The following is a 15,210-nucleotide window of genomic DNA, read 5'->3' on the forward strand; positions in this document are numbered from 1 at the left end:
ATGAAGAGGGTAAAAGAGAGAGAAATTTTGGTCATTCTAGGAAAAAATAGACCGTATTACTTGAGAGAGAAGAAAGAGAATTCAATGTCTCTAGACCGTATTACCAGGTTGAAGTTTGTCTCAGATTAAATGTTACCGCGTGGTAAAATAATAAACGGATGAGATTTATTATTGAAAGAATAAATTAAGAATGAGTGACTGAGATTAACCTTAAAATATAATACCAAGGTGGCAATTATATTTATTATTGATTCCACGGTCTTTGGGGCGCTGATGTTTTTTCGGTTCGTGCAAAACCGTCACTAAAAGTAAATCACAGTTCAAAAAGTCTCTAGTAAAAAAAAGTGGATCAAAATGAGTGTGAGCAGGTCTCTGCTAGGTCAAATTTGACCAAAGAAATTTATTATCCTTGTAAAATCAAATTTAACTCATGTATTGCCATATTTAATATTTATTTTTATTTTTTATCTGGGTCCGCCTCACTAAATCATGACGAGTCGTAGTTCTGAATTTTGTGAAATAAATTATAAAAAGCATAAAATTTTAGTTTACCAAAAAATCGGATCCTTACAATTGTGATTGAAATTGGTTAGGTTATAGTAGTTTTCTTTTAAGTGATGCTACACATTCAAGTCTTTTTATAAACTAAGTCTAATCAAGTTAAACAATAAGACTAAGAATAATGCTAGCCATAATTGATTTTTGTTATGTTAAACCAATTTGGTTAGAATTGATTAACAAAAAAACTTAAATATGTAGTATTATTTTTCACTTTTATTAATCTCATGTAATTTATTAATGATAAATTTAGCTTTTTGTAAGTAATTTCCTGAAATCTCAACTATAATTTCATCACGTAATGAGTTTTAAAAATAAATATTATAAATACCTTTTTTTTTATAATAAAAGCTGTAAATTAAATAGTTGAAATATAACTCTTTTATTCATTCAATATATTAAAAAGAATTAAAACTTTTCATTTTTACTTTCTTAACTAATATTTTTAGGATACTTTTTAATTAAATAATTTATTTTATATTTTCGATTAAGTAGTTAAGAAAAAATAATATAAATTTTATAATTTTAAAGTCTCATTAGGGTATTTCTTAAGATTATTTTAAATAAGATATTTTTAAAATTTTTGTTGAATAAATGCACTATTAAAACATTCAAAACTTCACATTTTTTAATTTGACTTTGACCGATGTGTTCCTAAACTTTTAACTCTTTTTATTTAATCATCCATAGTAATAAAATTTTTTAATATTGATTTTTTTTTCATTCACCAAATTTACTAATTTAAGCTCATGCATGCGGTTTTTTTTTTTTTTTTTACACCGTTAAAACCCTTTTTAGTAGGAATCCAAGTAATATGGTTTCCGATACAAGTGTTTTTTTAATCTTATAATTAAATAAGAATTAGTAGTGTATGAGTGCATGGGATAATTAATAAATATATATAATAATTATTATTATAGATATTTTATAAAGTTATAAATAAAATAAAAATTTAATAATTTTTAATATTAAAAATATTAAAAATAATTAATATTTATTTTAATTAATTTAGATTGGTTGAGTGATTATCTCATTTGCTATTTGTGCAAGTATTATGGTTTTGAATTTAACTTTGTGTATGTAATAATTCATTGGCTAGCGATAGACTCTTAATAAATGGAGCTTTAATCTGTGGCGGATTAGTTATCGGCCTGCCAAATTGAAAAATACAGTGAAAAAATATAATATTTGTCTTGAAAGTAGAATAATTCTCATTGTTAGTAACATTTATGGAAATTTGTTTTTGTTGAAAGTTAACTCTGACAACTTTATTTGTTAGTATCATATTCATTTATGAAGTCAAAACAATATGATCAATATTGTTATTAGTTAAAATTTCACATTTTATGACATAATTTTCAAGTGTCCAAACTTATAAACTTATATCATTACAAAAGCTATTAAATTGATTAATATTTCTTGGTAATATTACCAAAATACCATCGTTGAGTATTAGTTTGTGTGAAAAAAACATAATAACTTAGCAAATGAATTATTATCCCTAGATTGGTAAATATATTTTTTATTCTATTTTTTTACATTATTTTATTTAACAATAATAAAAAAAATGAATGACTATACTATTTTATAATATGATGTACAAAATAATTTTTATTTTGTAATTAATTCTGATTAATGAGATAAATTTAAAACATTTTTTTACACAAATTTAAATTTAAATTTAGAATTGATTAAAAATTTACTTCTTTTTAATTTTAATAATAAAAATAAAATTAATTAGGTACAAAATATTCAACATTTAAAAATTTCAATGATTTAAATTTTAGTTACCGAAAATAAGTTAGAAATTAATTATAACTTAATAATCGATAATATATATATATATATATATATATATATATATATATATATTACGCAAATAATAATATCTAATATATATTTTATTTATCTTTTTGACAGGACTAATGCATAATTTATTGAAGATTGATATAAATTTTGTAGTATGTGAAAACAATGATCTTATTTTTATTATGTAATTAACTTAATTAATAATCTTTATTATTATTTTTCTACCAAAAAGATCATGTTTATACTATTTATATATCTTTTTAATACTAATAAATAAGTAGGTTTTTGTACTATTATATTTATTTTCATAGATATTGGTTTAAGTTGTTTATTTCATATGTCAAATAATATAAATTATTTTTTATATATTAAATTCATTAATTTACCCATATTAAGAGAAGAAAAATTATATAATAAATTATATGTTATAAAGATTAGTTGATTTACACATAAATTATCTTCATAAAAAAATTTATCATATATAATAATTCTTGATATATGTAGTGTTATGTACATATTAGGATATTCTATTTTAATTATGTGAGTGATTATTATTATTATTATTATTATTATTATTATTATTATTATTATTATTATTATTATTATTATTATTATTATTATTATTATTATTATTATTACATTAATAAATAATATTTAAAATTAAAAGAGAGAAAAAAAAGATAATTAATTTTTTTAGTTTGATTAAAAAATCTTTTGTAAGTATTTCTAATTTTTATATATATTAAATGTAATAATATTTAATAGTATACTATTTGTTACAGTAATGACTCAAAATATTATTTCAAGTGAACAAGATCAACCTAGGTTCATTGTTAGAATCCTAAATATGAATTAGGTCTATTATCTTAGGATCCAATGGAGATGAAATCCACGTGTCCCATCTCAAATCGGCTCAAATTGAATCTCCGTTGTTAATTAGAAATGGTAATGAATACTCATTTGGGTGCGGCGTATCCCCTTTTCCATCTCTCATTCCTGTTTTTAAAAAATGCGCTCCGATTCCTTTTCATCTTCGTTTTCTTAGAAAATGCAGATGTCCATGATTATCTATGGATATTTTTTGAAAATTTTTGAAAATATTAACAAAAAAAGTCATAATATAATAATCATAAAAAAATCAATTCAATATACTTCAACACAATTCATAATATATTCATTATAAAAAATAATATTTTAAAAGAAAAAATATAAAAATATCTTTCAACATAATAACATAACATAATTTTTTAGAACGAGACTAAGCAACATAGTGATGGACTTAAGAGGCAGAGAAAGTAAATTAGAGAGAGGGAGAGAGATACAAAATCGAGGCTAAAGATGAGTTTAAAAAAAAGTATTCGAATTGGAGGCAGGAATTAGGGTTACTAAATTTAAGAAACGAATATATATATATATATATATATATATATATATATATATATATTAGGATAAATCAGTAATTTTATATTTGCGTGGACTTAATGGATTCTATGGGAATATCTATGTTCCCATATCCGTTCATTTTATCTGGACAGGTCCCTATCCGTGAAGATTTTACAGGTCCCTATTTAGTCCCAAATCGCGAGTAATCCCCGTAAATATTCATTTGGCTTTTTTTTAATCATTACAATTACTAGTATTCGTTGGTTCGTGACATGAAACTACTTCAACCACTTAGTAAATTTTTAGATAACTAAAGTTCAGCTATATTATTCTCATAAAGTCACATGTATCCTTGTTATAACAATATTAATCAAAGATAAATGGTTAAATACTAAATGAGTCACATTTATATATATATATATATATATATATATAACAATAACTAATATCACATATTATAAGTTGTGAAATTATATTATAAAATATTGATAACTCTAGATAATTTTAAGAAAAAATAAAAAATATTAAAAAAATATTGGTTGATTCATAAATTTTGTTTTTAAAAATTTGTCTATAGCCTATGATTAATAACTTTGTAATTACATATATATTATTTATTTTATATGTATTTTAATTTATTTTATAGAAACTTATACTTTTTTTCGTATCGACGATGTTAGTGACTATAGAGAGACATTTTCGTATTAAATAAAATTATAGAAAAATAAAAAAAATTGTTAATATTTTTCTAATAATTTGTTTAATTTTTAATTTAAATTAAAATTAAATTCTATATTCAATTTATATTTGTTTGTTTATCCTAATAATTATTTATGATGGATAATATATGTAAGTATATTTTGAAAGAAATAGTTCATTTTATACAATTAAAAAGATAACCATAAAATTGAGGCTAAGACGAAGTGAAATATAATAAACATGTTGGAAGTAAAAGTTAAATAAGGAAAAGAAAGCAACTAAAATAAAGTAAAAATAAATAAAAAAGACTATATACGTGTAGTCGATAAAAAGATAATTAGATTTATTTTTTAGTTTATTAAAAAATCTCTTGTAAATATATTCAACTTTTATATATACTAAATGTATTAATATTTAATAGTATAGTATTTATTACAGCAATGACTCAAAATATTAACTCAAGTGAGTAAGATCAACATAGGTCTATTGTTAGGATTTCAAATCCGAATTAGGTTCATTATCTTGGGATCCAATGTAGATGAAGTCCACATGTCCAGTCTCAAATCGGTTCAAACTAAACTTCCGTTGTTAGTTAGATATGGTAATAGATACTCGTGTAAACATGACGTACCCCCTTTTCCGTCCCTCACTTCTGTTTTAAAAAGATGCCCCTATCCCCTCTCTATGTTCATCATGAGTTCCTATTTAATTATTCTCTTAGGAAATGCAAATATTCACAGTTATTTATAGATATTTTTTGATAATTTTTAAAAAAATTAACAAAAAAAGTCATAATATAATAATCATACAATTCAATATAATTTAACATAATTCATAATATATTCTTTATAAAAAATAACATTTCAAAAAAAATATAAAAATATTTTTCAACATAATAACATAACATAATATTTTGGGACGAGACTGAGCGACGTAGTGACGGACTTAAGAGGCAGAGAAAGTGAGTTAGAGAAAAAGAGAGAGATGCAAAATCGAGACTAAGGATGAGTTTAAAAGAAAAACAAGGTGACCGAATTGGAGGCAGAAATTATAATTACTAAATTCAAGAAATGAATATTATATATATTAGGATAAATTAGTAACGTTATATTCGCGTGAATTTAACGGATCCCATGGGAGGGTTGATAAACCACTATTTTATGGTTTATATTGTGTTTAATTGTGTGATTTTATCATGATCCTTACCCACTTATTCATTAAATTAGCATGCATTTAGATTTCCTTCCTGAATTTATTACATGTTTGAAAACTGCTTCCTAGAGACTTTAATTATTTATTTATTCTCCTTTATTCCATTCGATGCCGTGATTTGTGTGTTAAGTGTTTCAGACTTTACAGGGCATAAATGAGTTGGAGATTGGAAAGGAAGCTAGCAAAAATGGAAGGAACACAAGAATTTGAGGAGATAACCAGCGAGATGTGACGCGGTCGCATGGCTCACGCGACTGCGTGAAGGAGAGCAAATCGCAGCGACGCGGCCGCATGGCTCACGCGGCCGCGCAGATTGGAAAGCCCAAGGGACGCGGTAGCGTGGACGACGCGAACGCGTGGCGAGGAAACGCGCGAATGACGCGTCCGCATGGATGACGCGATCGTGTGACATGTGCGATCTGCATAATCTGCAGAATTTGTTGGGGGCGATTTTGGATCCTATTTCAGCCCAGTTTTCGGCCCGAAACAGCAGACTAGAGTCAGAGAACATGCAGAAACAAATAACACATTCATTCAATCAATAGTTTTTAGATCTAGTTTTACTCTCTTAGGTTTTTCTCTCTAGGTTTTAGAAATTTAATTTTCAATTGATCTTAGCATTGGAACATTGAGAAGAGTTACTTCCTTATCAAGACTTCGTCATTCTAGTTCGTTTTCTCAACTTGGTTTTATTCTTCCATGTTCTTTGCTTTGTTCAATTTTGTCATTCAGATACTTTTATGATTATTTAATGCAAGGATTATTTCTTTTTAATTCAATTTCAATTCCAATAATCATGTCTTCTTTTAATCCCCTTCCATGTGTTATGGATTTATTATTTACAATGCGTGAGTAGTTTCTTTACTTGATGGGGAGTTGATTAAAAAGGAACTCTTGGGTTGGAAGGATTGAAAGAAAATTTGTAATTGGGTTAATTATTGGATTGTTATCCTGTCACCAACGCCAATCCCTTTGAACTAAGTGGGTTGCAACTTGTGAACAGATCTAGCATTCCAACTTGTTTGACTTTCCCTTACATAGTAAAGGATAACCAAACGGAGCAACCATTAATTATAAATCAATCTTAGAATCATTCCATCCATAATAGAGATTCCAACTAATCAACTCCCAGTCAAGGTTTTTATTCATATTAATTAAATTTCCTTAATTTACATTCCAATTTACCCAACTCAACTTCTTTGAACATCTGATTAATAGGATAGCACACTTTTCTGCAACTCGTTGGGAGACGACCTGGGACTTAAAACTCCCAGTAATTTTTAATTTAACTCTCTGTGACATATTTCTAAATTGATAGGCAGATTTTCGGTGAGTTAAGAACTATACTTGCAACGTAACCATTTTAATAATTTTTAATTCACCAGCTTCTGCGTCTCATCAATTTTTGGCGCCGTTGCCGGGGAGTTGCAATAGAGTGCTAATTTTATTAATTAGAATTTATTTATCTGCATTTTATTTTATTTTGCTACTATGAGCTGCATGTTTCTTCCGTCAAATGACGCGTTCACTTCCTAATCCGCGCTTGCTAATATTCGATCCTGAAATTGAAAGGACAATTTCACGAATAAGGCGAGAACAGCGTCGGTTAGCCCGCTCTGAGGGCGGATCTGAAAGTGAATCTGAGGAAGAAACCAGCCCCCGTTCTACTGATTCAGTTGTTTTAGGTGCAGAAAACATGGCAGCTAGGAGAGTTACCATCCAGGAGGAAGGAGCCCCTAATTTTACAATGCAACCGTTTCAAGCGCATCATCCGGCGGTAGCTACAGATTTTGAAATAAAGCCCGCACTGCTAAATTTGATGCCCAGGTTTCATGGCCTACCTGCTCAAGAGCCTATCAAGCACTTGAGAGATTTCCAGGCAGCCTGTTCTACTGTCAGGCGTGATGGCACTGATGAAACTTCAATACTGCTGAAAGCTTTTCCGTTTTCTCTTGAGGGAAAAGCAAGAGAGTGGTACTACACTCAACCTCTAGCAAATGTATCCAACTGGGATACACTCAGAAAGGAGTTTCTGGAGAAATTCTTCCCATATCAAGTCACTGATAAGCTAAGGAAGGATATCTCCACAATTGTTCAGGATGACAATGAGACTCTCTTTGAATACTGGGAGCGCTTCAATAATCTTCTGGAAGCATGCCCCCACCACATGATTGACAAGATCGTGCTACTCAGCTATATCACACAGGGTATGAGGCCCCAAGATAAGACCATACTGGAAAGTGCCAGCAATGGGTCTATGAAGAAGTACAAGACCACTGATGAAGCTTGGCAATTGATCAGTGATTTAGCTGAATCCACTAGGAACCACAGACAGAAGCAAGGCCATTCAAAAGCTGTTGCAGAAGTATCTTCTAGCAGCGAGACTGCTGCTCTACGTGAAGGCATCTGTGAAATAACCAACTTGCTGAAGCAAATACAGTTGAATCAACAAGCTCAGCAAGCTCAACCTCCTCCACCACAGCAAAACCAACAACTAGTCCCACAAAGAATTTGTGGAATCTGTGCTGATTACAGCCATTACACTGATGAATGCCCACAGCTCCAACAAGAAGACAACATGGTGGCATCCACTCACAACTTCTATGACCGCCCCAACCAAGGGTACAATCAAAGTGGAAATAATAACCATGGATGGCAGGACAATTCAAACCAGAATTGGAGGGACAACAATAACAGAGGAGGCAGAGATAATCAGGGAAATCAGAGGTGGAACAATAACAACAACAGGCAGCAAAATCAACCTTACAGAGCACCTCACCTGAGGCAGAACCAAGGACCACAGAACAATCAGCAGCAGACCTCTCAATTTACCCATTCTTCTTCACCTTCTACTGAAGACCTACTACAATCTTTTGAGAAAAGATAACAGGCCATGGAAAGTAACATCATGAATAGTATTAATGCCAGTCTGAATGGTCTCACTTCTACTATGCAAGCTTTTATGACACAATTTGTACCAGCACAAAATTCTAATAACCAACCTTCAAGCACCACTAGAATCCCCTCTCAACCATTACCCAACCCAAAGGGAGGCATTAATGCCATCACCCTGAGGTCCGGAACCACACTGCAGGAGAGGAATCAGGAGGAACCAAGCTCACCAGAATACGCCTCAGCTGAAGAGGTGGTAGAAATCGAAGATGTTGAAGAGGAAGAGGATATACAGGACATAGCTGAAGAAGAAATAGCTCAACCACCGGAGGAAGCACTAAAAGGCGCAGACGCCATAGACAACACTACTCCTATTCCATTTACACAACTTGCAAGGAAGCCCAGGAAGCAGCTGGAACCCAATCCTAAAATGGTAGAGATATTCAAAAAGGTTGAGGTAATTGTTCCCCTTTTTGATGTTATTCAGCAGGTACCTAAATATGCAAAGTTTCTAAAAGACTTATGTATCCATAAAGACAAAATTAATGAATTAGAAACTATTCCTTTAGGTAGTTCTATATTTGCTTTAATGGGAGGATTACCTGAAAAATGTAGTGATCCAGGTCCTTGCATAGTTAGTTGTACTATTGGTGGTGTAGTAATTTATGATTGCATGTGTGATTTAGGAGCATGTGTCAGTATAATGCCTTTGTCTATATATGATGTTTTGAGGCTCCCTCCCTTAAAAAGGTCGGCAGCTCATTTTGTGTTAGCAGATAAAAGTATTATTACAGTGGCTGGAGTTGCTGAAGATGTTTTGGTGAACATTAAAGGGTTCACATTTTCCACTGATTTTTATATCTTGGAGATGCCCCACAATGATTCAGATAAGCCATCATCAATCCTACTTGGAAGACCATTCCTGAAGACATCAAAATTCAAATTGGATGCTTTTTCAGGAACATACTCCTTTGAAATAGATGGCCGCATAGTAATCTTCAATCTGAATGGAGTCATTGACAACCCCCCAGAAGATCGTTCTATCTTCCAGTGTGATGTCATAGACGAAAGTGTGGCTGAAATTCAAGAGGAAGAGTTTGAAGAGAGGCACACCGGACAAGGTCCAAGTGTGGGGACCCTCTTAACTGACAATGGGAGCACTTCGCCATTTTCACAAGCCCCAGACAATCCAGAACCTGCCCACGATCAAAAGTTAGAATTGAAACCTCTCCCTCCACATCTCAAATACGCTTATCTTGAGGATGAACAGAAGCTTCCGGTTATTATTGCAAGGGAACTGACTTCTCAACAAGAAGAGCAATTACTTGATGTACTGAGGAAGCATAAGAAGGCAATTGGGTGGAGTTTGGCAGACATAGTGGGAATCAACCCTCAAGTATGAGAGCATAGGATATTTCTAGAAGAGGGAGCAAGACCTGTCTGTCAACCCCAAAGAAGATTGAATCCCACCATCTTGGAAGTTGTCAAAAAGGAAGTGACCAGACTATTAGAAGCAGGTATCATATATCCCATTTCAGACAGTGAATGGGTAAGCCCAGTACAAGTGGTGCCCAAGAAATCTGGAGTCACTATAGTGAAGAGTGAGCATGGAGAGCTCATAGCAACTAGAGTTCAGAATGCTTGGAGAGTCTTCATTGATTACAGGCGTCTCAACCAAGCTACCCGTAAGGATCACTACCCACTTCCATTCATTGATCAAATGCTGGATCGCCTGTCAAGTAAGTCACATTATTGCTTTTTGGATGGTTACACAGGTTATTTCCAGATTTATATAGCTCCTGAGGATCAGGAAAAGACTACTTTTACATGTCCTTTTGGGACTTATGCTTATAAGAGAATGCCCTTTGGCTTGTGCAATGCACCAGCTACCTTCCAAAGGTGCATGATGAGTCTTTTCTCTGATCTTATTGAGGACTGTATGGAAGTTTTTATGGACGATTTTAGCGTTTATGGTGATTCTTTTAGCCTTTGCTTAGAGAGATTATCTAAAGTATTAGATAGATGTGTTAATACAAACCTCGTATTGAATTTCGAAAAATGCCACTTTATGGTAAAACAAGGGATTGTGTTAGGACATGTGGTATCTAATAATGGCATTTTTGTAGACCCAGCAAAGGTGAATGTTATTTCTAGTTTACCTTACCCCTCTTCTGTGAGGGAAGTCCGTTCGTTCCTTGGCCATGCAGGTTTCTACAGGAGATTTATGAAGGAATTTAGTAAGGTGGCACTTCCCTTATCCAGATTACTACAGAAGGATATTGAGTTTGAGTTCAGTGAGGATTGCAAACAAGCGTTTGATAAGCTGAAGACTGCTCTAACTCAAGCTCCAATTGTGAGAGGACTAGACTGGAGTCAGCCGTTTGAAATCATGTGCGATGCTTCCAACCATGCAGTGGGAGCAGCGCTGGCTCAGCGTGAAGGTAAGGATCCTTTTGTTATTGCCTATGCGTCTAAGACTTTAGACACTGCCCAGTCCAATTATACTACTACTGAGAAGGAGCTTCTTGCTATTGTTTTTGCTCTGGATAAATTCCGAGCTTATTTACTCGGTACTAGAGTAGTAGTGTATTCGGACCATGCAGCTCTAAAGTATCTATTAGCTAAAAAGGAATCCAAACCAAGACTTATACGTTGGATACTGCTGTTACAAGAATTTGATTTAGAAATAAAGGATAGGAGTGGTAATCAAAATTTAGTAGCAGACCACTTGAGTCGCCTTGAACATATTAAGGATGATTCTACTCCTATAGATGATAATTTTCCTTTTGACAACCTACAAGCAGTATCTGAGATAATCCCTTGGTATGCACCTGTTGCTAATTATTTAGTTAGCCGCACATTTCCTCCACATTTTTCTAAACATCAAAGAGACAAGCTGAAAAGCGAGTCTAAATACTATATATGGGATGACCCATATTTATGGAGATGTGGCGCTGACTAGATAATTAGACGTTGTGTGCCTCAATCAGAATTCCATTCCATTTTAGAGGCCTGTCACTCATCTGAGAGTGGAGGACATTTTGGCCCTCAAAGAACAGCTAGAAAGATCTTAGACTGCGGATTCTGGTGGCCTACTCTTTTTAGAGACGCTGCTGAGTTTTGTAAATCTTGCCTCCTATGCCAGAAATTTGGTAATATATCCAGGAGGGATGAGATGCCTCAACAATATATGCTCTTCTGTGAAATTTTTTATGTTTGGGGCATTGACTTCATGGGTTCATTTCCAAATTCTAATGGATATTTTTATATATTGTTAGCTGTGGATTATGTTTCCAAATGGGTAGAAGCAATTCCTATCCGCACTGATGATGCTAACACTGTTGTTTCTTTTGTGAGAAACCATATTATATGTCGCTTTGGATCACCACGAGCGATTGTGAGCGATCAAGGCACCCATTTTTGTAACAGGAGACTAACAGGATTGATGAAGAAGCATGGGATAATCCATAAAGTTGCAACCGCTTACAATCCCCAAACTAATGGGCAAGCCAAGGTGTCGAACAGAGAAATTAAGCGTATCTTGCAAAAGATAGTAAAGCCTCATAGAAAAGACTGGAGCACCAGGCTACAAGATACACTATGGGCATATAGAACAGCATACAAGACACCCATTGGGATGAGTCCCTTCCGCTTGGTTTATGAAAAAGCTTGTCATCTCCCAGTTGAAATAGAACACAGAGCCTTCTGGGCAGTTAAGGAGTGCAACATGGGAATTGAGAACGCTGGAGCTGAAAGGAAGTTGCAACTGCAGGAACTGGAGAACCTTCGCCTAGAAGCTTATGAGAACTCCAGAATTTACAAGGAAAAGATGAAAGCTGTGCATGATCAAAACATCAAAAAAAAAAGAGTTCTAACCTGGAGATTTTGTCCTCCTTTACAAATCTCGACTAAGGCTCATGCCCGGTAAGTTGAGATCAAAATGGGAAGGTCCATACAGAGTAGAGAAGGCTGAACCGTACGGAGTTTATCACCTAAGCCATCCTTCAAGCTCTGAACTTATTAAGGTTAATGGACAACGTCTGAAGCTGTACCATGGTGAGAAGGTGCAGAAAAATAAGGAGCCAGAGATCTTTCGCTTGGAAGACCCCCACATCGCAGTAGATTGAGCTAGTGGAGCGTCCAACTTACGGACGTTAAAGCAAAGTGCTTGGTGGGAGACAACCCACCGTGGTATGATCGCTCTTTTCTTCACTTTTAGTTTTTCTTCTTTAATAACTCTTCTCTTTATTAGTGCTTTCATGCTCTTTCATTTACATGTCTTTATATTTCCAAAAAAAAAAAAAATTTTGCCACGCGACGCGATCGCATCAGCGACGCGTCCGCGTCGCAAAGGGGATAGAGAAAACAAATAAACGAACAGAGAGTTCGGCTGGAGCGTGGCTGGAGGCGTGCCAATGGCACAAATCGACCCACGCGACCGCGTCCCTGACGCGTTCGCGTCGCATGGAAATCATGGCCTCCCACGCGACCGCGTGCCCTAAGTTTTCGACGTAAAAGGGTGCACAGTAACATTCTGCGCGAGAGTGATGCTGGATTGGTGCTGGAAGCACAATCCTTGTCACGCGACCGCATCGCCGATGCGGTCGCGTCACCCATTTTACAACGCACACTCATGCGATCGCGTGACCCACGCGATCGCGTCACCCAATTTGGCAATTAAATTAAAATGAACAGAGAGTTGTGGTGGAGCGAAGCTATACTCGCGCCAGCAGCGTAACATGGGTCACGCGACCGCGTGTCCGACGCGATCGCGTCCCCCTACCTGACGCGCACCTACGCAAATGCGTGCCTCACGCGGCCGCGTCGCATGCGCCGTACAACTCAACCTAAATTGCCAAATTATCTTATCTTTCTCTCCCCCAAATCCTAATTTTTCTTTCCCCTCCTTATTTCTTCCTTCCCCCCTTCTCCCTTCTATCTCACCTTTCACTCTCTATCTCTCTCACCACCATTAACAAGGTTTTACCTTCTTCTTCCTTCTTCTCTTTTTCCTATAATTCTTCTTATATTATGTATATATATTATTATTATTTTCTTTTTCTTTTCTTTTTCTTTTCAAATTTTTATTTTTCTTCTTCTTCTTTTCTTTTCTTTATATGGTGTTAGAAACCTTTTGAGTTATCATCCCTCATTATATGCTTGTGGATTATTGCAAATTATTTGACAATTATTTTTCTCCCATTTAAGGGATTGCTTGCATGTTCATCTTCATATTTTCTATACCCTATTCACCATGCATGCTATGTGTTTATGAAAAAGCTCATGTGACATTATGCACTTCTCTATGTTGCTATACTATTCAATGCTTGCTTTTCACAACTTTTCATTATTATTTTATTAATTGAATTCAATTGTCAATACAAACGTGATGGTTTGTTACGAAGTAATGCTTGGTCTATGCTACTCATGCCCTTTTCCGGTATGCCAATAAACACCTTGCATTCACTTGACTTTGTACGCACTAGCTATTTCCCATTGATGACTTTTCATATGTATTCGAGAGCATGTGTTAATGTCATCTACATTTTGCTGTGCATCATTCACCCTCTTTTCCGTTTCCTTTCTTGCTGTATATCTCTTTAAATTTAATTTTCTTTCTCTTTCCTTCTTTCAGGATGGCCACCAAGAAAGGAAAGGAGAAAGCAACCTACAAACCACCAGCAAGAAGAGGAACTAAAAGAGCATTAGTGGCAGAGCCTTCTTCAACCGCCGTCAAGCCCTCAACAAAAAGAGTTAAGCGGATAATAAAGGTTGACGAAAAAGAGAAAGCCTTTCCAGCAAAGGACACTACGCGATTTCCCAATCGCTACTGTGAGCAGATGTTCCCTATCCTGGCAGAAAGGAATTATAACAATGAATACCTTCTTATCCTCCCGTCCAATATTGCTACCTTGTTGAGCCGCAAATTGAGCGAAGACAATGGGGTTTCCTACGGAAACAGCCAAGGCAGGTCAATCTTTCTTGGGTAGTTGAGTTCTACTCCAACTTCTACATGCCGACCCTGCAGTCTGTTTATGTCCGGCAGAAGCAAGTCCCCATCACAGAAGAGGCCATTCAGCAAGCTCTGAGTCTTCCCCCTATTCCAGCAGGAATGGACGCTTTTCAAGAAGCCACTCTTCAGCGTCAGAGATACCAATTCAAATGGGACTCCGTTCTCGGAGTCATCGCATTACCTGGCAGCCGTTGGATCTACGGATACCACCGTACCCGCCCTAAGGGAATCTTGGCTTCCGCACTTTCCTTGGAGGCTCGCGTATGGGCACAGATCATGTCCCATTACGTCTTTTCGAGCACTCATGAGTCCTCCTTCACTGCAGACATGGCTGTTCTACTATGGTGCGTCCTTACAGACCAACCTCTGAATCTCGCAAGACATATCCGGAATGCTATGGAACACGTACAAATTGCGGGGCAACTTACCTTTTCCCGCCTTGGTCTCAGATCTTGTCTCAGCAGTCGGAGTCTCCTACAGAGCTGGGGACACCAAAGCCATGCTTCCACGGGATGATCAGTATGTCCCTAACGGGAAATACCTCAGACTCTTAGCAGCCACTACCAGCCTTCCTACTGCTCCAGTTGAAGATAATCCTTCTTCAACACCACAAGCATCTACAACTGAGAAATTGCTCCAGCAGA

The sequence above is a fragment of the Arachis ipaensis genome, chromosome B7, assembly GCF_059453495.1.
Source record: "Arachis ipaensis isolate K30076 ecotype BB chromosome B7, ASM5945349v1, whole genome shotgun sequence".
NCBI classification, from domain to species: Eukaryota; Viridiplantae; Streptophyta; class Magnoliopsida; order Fabales; family Fabaceae; genus Arachis; species Arachis ipaensis.